General features: G+C 47.6%; 1 pseudogene; it reads left to right on the top strand.

Moving 5' to 3' along the window:
* Positions 1 to 2,138: 2,138 nt before the first annotated feature.
* Positions 2,139 to 7,308, top strand: part of LOC113209029 (zinc finger protein 629-like) — a 7,247-nt pseudogene continuing 2,077 nt past the window's right edge.

Below are 7,308 nucleotides of genomic sequence, written 5' to 3'. Positions count from 1 at the left end.
CACGCCGCCGCCACCTGCCGGACTCGACCGCGCCCTTCACACCGAGCACCTTTCTGAAGCACCCGTCGCGCCCATAGCCCACCATTGCAAGCGTTATTGTGAAACTGCACGGGGTTTTAACAAATGTGTGACCTTTTTTTCTTGAGGAAAAAAATAAATAATAAACACTACTTAACTTGAGGAAACCGTCTCATATTTTAAAGAAACCTCTCAAAAGACATGCGGGAATTTCCCTCTCTTTTCATACAGGGATATACTCAGAATCTGAAAATATTTTTTAATCACAAGAAGTTCCATCACACGGTAAAAACAATGTCTCATTTTTTGAGGGAAAAGGGAAAAACTTTGAGAAATTCGTCTGGTTGGACGAAAACTCCTCAGATTTCGAGGAAGTTTCCTCCAAAAATGTGGGATTTTTCCTCATTTTCTGAGAAGATTCCTCAAAATCTGAGGCGAGATCGGAGGACTCCTCTTCAAACATGGGAGTCCCTCAAAGTTTTACCTTTTTCCTCAAAATATGAGACATTGTTTTTACCGTGCACAAGTTTTCCTCCTTTCCTACAAAATAAAATCGGCCATTTTTTACTTTATATAAACCACTTAGTTTAAACTGTAGAACTACACTGTAAAATGCATGCAAAGCTATGTTTCAAAGAATTTTCTAGCTTTCAAAGAAACACTTTTGTATAAAAATGCTTCAAAATTCTTTGCAAGCTGCAAAGGAAATGGTTCGCAATACGAACTTGTTCTTTGCAAGCCTTTTGCACAAATGGGTTTTATGAACCTGTCTTGCTTGTAGTTAAGCCCAGTACTTATAAGGCCCGACTAAAAGGGTTCGGCGACACTAGTCTGCATCAAGCAATTTACTGCTTTTTGAATATCCAAGCGACTTGAACAGGCGCGCGTGTGCTCCCTGAAGCGCCTGCTGCTTTATCTCTCGCACGCACGCACTCAACGCTCAAACAAAAAGGGGAGGGGGGGCGCTCATTCAAATGTGTACCTGCGCCGCGCCCAGACGGGACTGCTGACAAAGTGGTGGCACTGGAGAGAGGGGGAGAGGGGCACAAGCTCGGCAGACAGGTCGAAATGTGTTGTCCCCCGCGCGATTAGAATCAATTCATAATTCCAAAGGGGAAATAAGAATCGTGCCGGCCATACCGAATATCGCTGCAAGCAAGGGGGGCCCGGCCGCCTCCCCCAGTCGGAAGCTGTTCTCTCTCTCTCGCTCCTTCTCTCTCTATAGCCGTCTCCTGCAGCTACGGCGCGGTGTCGTCTGCTCGGGACAGGCGGTGCATCGACGTCACATCGTGCTGCTCGTGTCGTCAGATGGCCCGCAGGGATTACTCGCAGCGCCATCCACATCCAAATCACTTTTTCACCCTTTTCTTGACTTATTTCTCTCAGTTTCTCATCCTCCTTTTCCGAGCTGCCCAGCGCTGCCCCCCCCCCACCGTCTTCTCCCACTTCTCTCCCACGAGGCGTGCTCTGGTGCGACCGGGGCTTTGCCTCGCTGGTTTGCCAGGGTAGCTGGCCTGTTTGTGACAAGGCGGGGAACCCTATGGCGGCCAGTCTCCGTGACCTACACTGGAGAAAAATATTTGACGCGAGAGGAAATCTTTTCGTCGGGAATTCCCATCACCACCAACTTATGTGTCGGTTTCTTGTCTGAATCTTGAGCTGGCATTACAGGGTTTGTCAAAAGGTCTGCTGTAGAGCTGAAAAAAAATCGAAATTTGCAGCCACATACTTCTGCATGAGAAATATTAATATGATAATATTCAGTTTCGCCTCCACTTGATACCTGACCTTCGTGTTCCTTCCGAACGTTTGCAGTGCTTATAGTGCATCATTGTCCCTCGACGTCTCATATGCTTACTGATCTCTCTCTCTCTCTCTCTCTCTCTCTCTCTCTCTCTCTCTCTCTCTCTCTCTTTCCCTCTGTTTCTTACGTGGCGAAAGTTCGTGGCCGCTGGGAGGCCGGCGATGACAGAAAATACACGGTTAGATTTATAGCTACAGCCATGCAGGACCGGCCCGTATTTCCTGCCGCTATCAAGATATCGCCGTGTGTGTGTGTATGTATGTGTGTAACCCTTCCGCAGTGGTGGATCTCGCAGAGTGGGGATGTGGTCGTACTGATGCGATTCCCTATTACGGTTTTTTGTGTATGGACCAAGAGTCAGCCATTCCTGCACTCTAAATGGTACAAGACAGGACAAATTTGTATCCAGCGAAGATGTGATCTTAAGCACATCGAGCACATCTCAGTTTATAGTACAAATTTCTATCTAAAAAGTTGTATTTCTCAAACGCTCTATTTGTTGCTTTTGTGAGTTTTAATTATCTCATTTTTTACTTGACTTGCAGAACTACTGCACCTGGTAATAAACGGGGTAACACCGTGATGTTTATTCTCTCACTCAGTACAGCGGAGCTCAGGAAAGAGATAAAATCATGATGCCATCATTTCAACCCCTTTGTATAGCAGAACACAGAGGGGAGGGAAAGGGATGAAGAATTTTTCAGAAAGTACGCGCGCCATTCGCCGTTACGAAAGTGCCAAGATCAACCAATGCGGGTATAGCGCCTGCTGCGTAGGCAACATCTCGCCTGTAGTGCATGCGTGTAGTGCGGGCTGGCCTACCCCGAGTCTTGCAGGCGCCGAGCTCCGGTAATTCACCGAATGAATCTGAGAAAAACGAATGAACTTAGACCGTCCTGATACTTTTGGGGTGCCATGATATTTGGTGGACTCCCCCTATTGTTTACGTGGTTTCTGAACGGCCCCTTAAGGGCGTAACCGTGGCAACTGGCAACCCCGCTCCGCCGCGGCCGTACACTCGAGCGCACACGTGTACGTTGGCGGCGGTGCGCCTCGCCCGCTTTGCTGCAAATCCATTAGCAGCGTGAGTGATGAGGCCCTCCATCGGCTCCTTACCATGCAGTAATTGGGTCGAAAAAATGATTAATCTGGAACGCGCCGTGCGGAGGAATTGGGTGTCGATGTCAGGAGGCCGGCGAGGAGGGCGGGCGGGCGGACTCCGGCTCGTTCTGAGCCTGTCGCGCTCTCTCATGAAGCTGCTGGACACATTTCTAAACGTCTAGGGTTATTATTATAATAACGTTGAAAGTAATTTTTCTATTTCTGTCCAGACGTAACAAGAAATGGGCCAAAGTACAACCACTTGAACAGTTAGAACCTCGCCAAAAAAGCCAAATCCTTTGCAATGACAAAGCAATGCTTTGTAGTAGCAAGGCAAATGCTTTGCAACCGCAAAGCATTTCGCTTTGTATCACTGTGTGCACTGTGAAAAACGTCGTTTTTAATCGTAAAATTGAAAAAAAAAAATATTCTGAATAAACAGATATTTTTCAGTGTTGGGACGGAATTTGGTTTCTCGCTTTGATCTGCAAATTAAATCCGCCTTCTCCTCTGTTGCAGGTTCTTCGTGTGCAGCCCCACCTCCATATGCCTCCATCTGGCCCTACTTGCACGTGCTTTCGCTTGTTTCAACTGTTGTCTTGTTGCAGCTCCTCGGCCCCTCTTTTACGGCACCACGCTCCTCCGATGAAATGCATTCTGTTGACTTTTCACTAACACGTGCCTTCTCCTGTTGCAGGGTTTCTTGTGCAGCCCACATGAACGCTTATGCATCCCTACTTGCACGTGCACGTTGGTGTCGGGGGGACTCCTTACCCTGTCGCCACTCTTACTGACGGTGTTCATGTGCTGTTGCAGCTGCTAATCCCGGGACAGCGAGAGAGACAGCGCCCACAGACCGCCCTCCGCAGCTCACTGGTCCACTTCACGAGGTGAAGGTGGAGGCCGTGGACGAGAAGACCTCACTCCACGAGGAGCTCAATCTGGACGACGATGGCCCGGAAGGTGCGGCGCTAACATGTCTTTTTGCCGTCTTGTCACTGCTTAAAAACTAAATTTAATTGATGACGATATTTTGTTTCCTCGTTAGCGTTCTTTTGGTGTTCTTGTTCTGTTGCAGGCGCTGACTCCGGCACACCGAGCGGGCCGACGCCCGAAGACCGTTTTCCGCGCCACAACAACCCACTCCACCGGGCAGATCAAGTTGACGTGGACGAGAAGGTCAAACTGCACCATGCAGTGACTGTGACCGACGGGCCGAAAAGTTCGGGCAGCGGCGAGGACGGCCAGCTCCTGGTGGCGGGAAGCTACTCGCTCCGCATCCGCCTGAGCAACGCGAGCCGTGACGGCGGAAAGGGCGAACAGCACGACGACGAGGATCTTGAGCAGCACCCCGAGGATGGCGACAAGAAGGCCGGTAGTGGAGCGGAGGCAGGCGAGGGCACTAGTGGCTCGTACAAGTGTTATGAGTGTCAGAAGTGCTTCACACGGAAATTCCATCTAGCTAGTCACATGAGGACCCACACTCGTGAGAGACCATATGAATGTGACATTTGTCACAAGTGGTTTAGTCTTAAAAGTACTCTTGCTAAGCACGTCGGGACCCACACTGGTGAGAAACCATATGAATAGTAATCAAAGTAATCTTACTCAGCACGTCAGAACCCACACTGGTGAGAAACCATATGAATGTGACATTTGTCACAAGTGGTTTAGTCTTAAAAGTACTCTTGCTAAGCACGTCGGGACCCACACTGGTGAGAAACCATATGAATGTGACATTTGTCACAAGTGGTTTAGTAATCAAAGTAATCTTACTCAGCACGTCAGAACCCACACTGGTGAGAAACCATATGACTGTGACATTTGTAATAAGCATTTTAGTCAGAAATCTGATCTTGCAAAGCACGTCAGGACCCACACTGGTGAGAGGCCGTATGAATGTGACATTTGTCACAAGCGGTTTAAGCATTTTAGTCAGAAATCTGATCTTGCAAAGCACGTCAGGACCCACACTGGTGAGAGGCCGTATGAATGTGACATTTGTCACAAGCGGTTTAGTAATCAAAGTAATCTTGCTCAGCACTTCAGGAACCACACTGGTGAGAAACCATATGAATGTGACATTTGTCACAAGCGGTTTATTGCCCAAAGTCATCTTGTGACGCACGTCAGGACCCACACTGGTGAGAAACCATATGAATGTGACATTTGTAATAAGCATTGCAGCCAGAAATCTGATCTTGCTAAGCACGTCAGGACTCACACTGGTGAGAGACCATATGAATGTGACATTTGTAATAAGCATTTCAGCCAGAAATCTGATCTTGCTAAGCACGTTAGGACTCACACTGGTGAGAGACCATATGAATGTGACGTTTGTCACAAGCGGTTTAGTGATCAAAAAAATCTTGTGACGCACGTAAGGACCCACAGTGGTGAGAAACCATATGAATGTGACATTTGTAATAAGCATTTTAGCCAGAAATCTAATCTTCATATTCACGTTAGAACCCACACTGGTGAGAAACCATATGAATGTGACATTTGTAATAAGCATTTTAGCAGGAAATCTCATCTTGCTAAGCACGTCAGGACTCACACTGGTGAGAAACACATATGAAAGTGACGTTTGTTACAAGCGGTTTAGTGACCAAAGTTATCTTATAAGGCACGACAAGACCCACAGCGGCGGATGACGATATTTAATTGTGATGGTGACAAAAGCGTTCTATTCAGAAAAGTGCCTTTGCTTAACACGTCGGGACCTCCAAAAAAAAATGTGTATGTAGTGTCCACATGACATGCTTGTGATAAGCTATTTTGTCCATCGTTTTAGCCATGAGATATACATTTCTCTGACCAAGATGAAGAACTATTCATATTTTTTGGAAGATTGGTCACGACGATGCTACGAACGAGAAATATGAAGAACAATCTATTTTCGACATTGATTTTGGTTTTGCGAATTAATCGCTTGTTAATCGAGACGAACTTTGTTCTTACCAGTGTTTATTTGTATTTTGTGTATATTATTTGATTTGTGCGTTTAATAAAATGTCAACTGTTATAAATATAATAATAGTACAGAATTAAATTATTTTTAATTGTACTTGTGCTTTGAAAGTAACAGTGTTGTAGATGTCCGTAGCTACATATGGTAATGATATTCACTAGACTGCGTGCTTGCTCGCTCTCGCCAGTTTCACCTACTCTCTTCTTGTCTTGTTGCAGCTCTCCACTCCCTCTTCTGTACGGCACCACGCTCCTCCGATGAAATGCATTCTGTTGATTTTTCACTTACACGTGCCATCTCCTGTTGCAGCCGCTGACCCCGGCACAGCGAGAGAGACAGCGCCCACAGACCGCCCTCCGCAGCCCCCTGGTCCACTGCATGAGGTGGAGCTGGACGCCGTGGACGAGAAGACCTCACTCCACGAGGAGCTTAATCTGAACGACGATGGCCCGGAAGGTGCGGCGCTAACATGTCTTTTTGCCGTCTTGTCACTGCTTGAAAACTAAATTTAATTGATGACGATATTGTGTTTCCTCGCCAGCGTTCTTTTGGTGTTCTTGTTCCGTTGCAGGCTCTGACTCCGGCACATCGAGCGGACCGACGCCCGCAGACCGCCCTCTGCGCCACAACGACCCACTCCACCGGACAGATCGCGTGGACGAGAAGGTCGAACTGCACCATGCAGTGACCGTGGCCGACGGTCCGGAAAGTTCAGGCAGCGGCGAGGACGGCCAGCTCCTGGTGACAGGAAGCTACTCGCTCCGCACCCGGCTGAGCAACGCGAACCGAGACGGAGGAAAGGGCGAACACCAGGACGACGAAGATCTCGGTCAACACCCCGAGGATGTCGACAAGGAGGCCGGTAGTGTAGGGGAAGCGGGCGAGGGCACTAGTGGCTCGTACAAGTGTAATGAGTGTCAGAAGTGTTTTACACGGAAATTCTATCTAGCTAGGCACATGAGGACACACACTGGTGAGAGACCATATGAATGTGTCATTTGTAATAAGCATTTTAGCCAGAAACATATTCTTGATATCCATATGTTAGAACCCACACTGGTGAGAAACCATATGAATGTGACATTTGTCACAAGCGGTTTGGTGGTCAAAGTAATCTTGCTCAGCACGTCAGGACTCACACTGGTGAGAAACCATATGAATGTGAAATTTGTAATAAGCATTGTAGCCGGAAATCCGATCTTGCTAAGCACGTCAGGACCCACACTGGTGAGAAACCATATGAATGTGACATTTGTCACAAGCGGTTTAGTAATCAAAGTAATCTTGCTCAGCACGGCAGGACCCACACAGGTGAGAAACCATATGAATGTGAGATTTGCAATAAGCATTTTAGCCAGAAATCTGATCTTGCAAAGCACGTCAGGACCCACACTGGTGAGAAACCATACGA

Source organism: Frankliniella occidentalis, unplaced genomic scaffold (assembly GCF_000697945.3).
Source record: "Frankliniella occidentalis isolate FOCC.00 unplaced genomic scaffold, Focc_3.1 Scaffold414, whole genome shotgun sequence".
Classification (NCBI taxonomy): domain Eukaryota; kingdom Metazoa; phylum Arthropoda; class Insecta; order Thysanoptera; family Thripidae; genus Frankliniella; species Frankliniella occidentalis.
The sequence above is the reverse complement of the archived record's forward strand: the minus strand, read 5'-3'. Positions and strand labels throughout refer to the sequence as shown.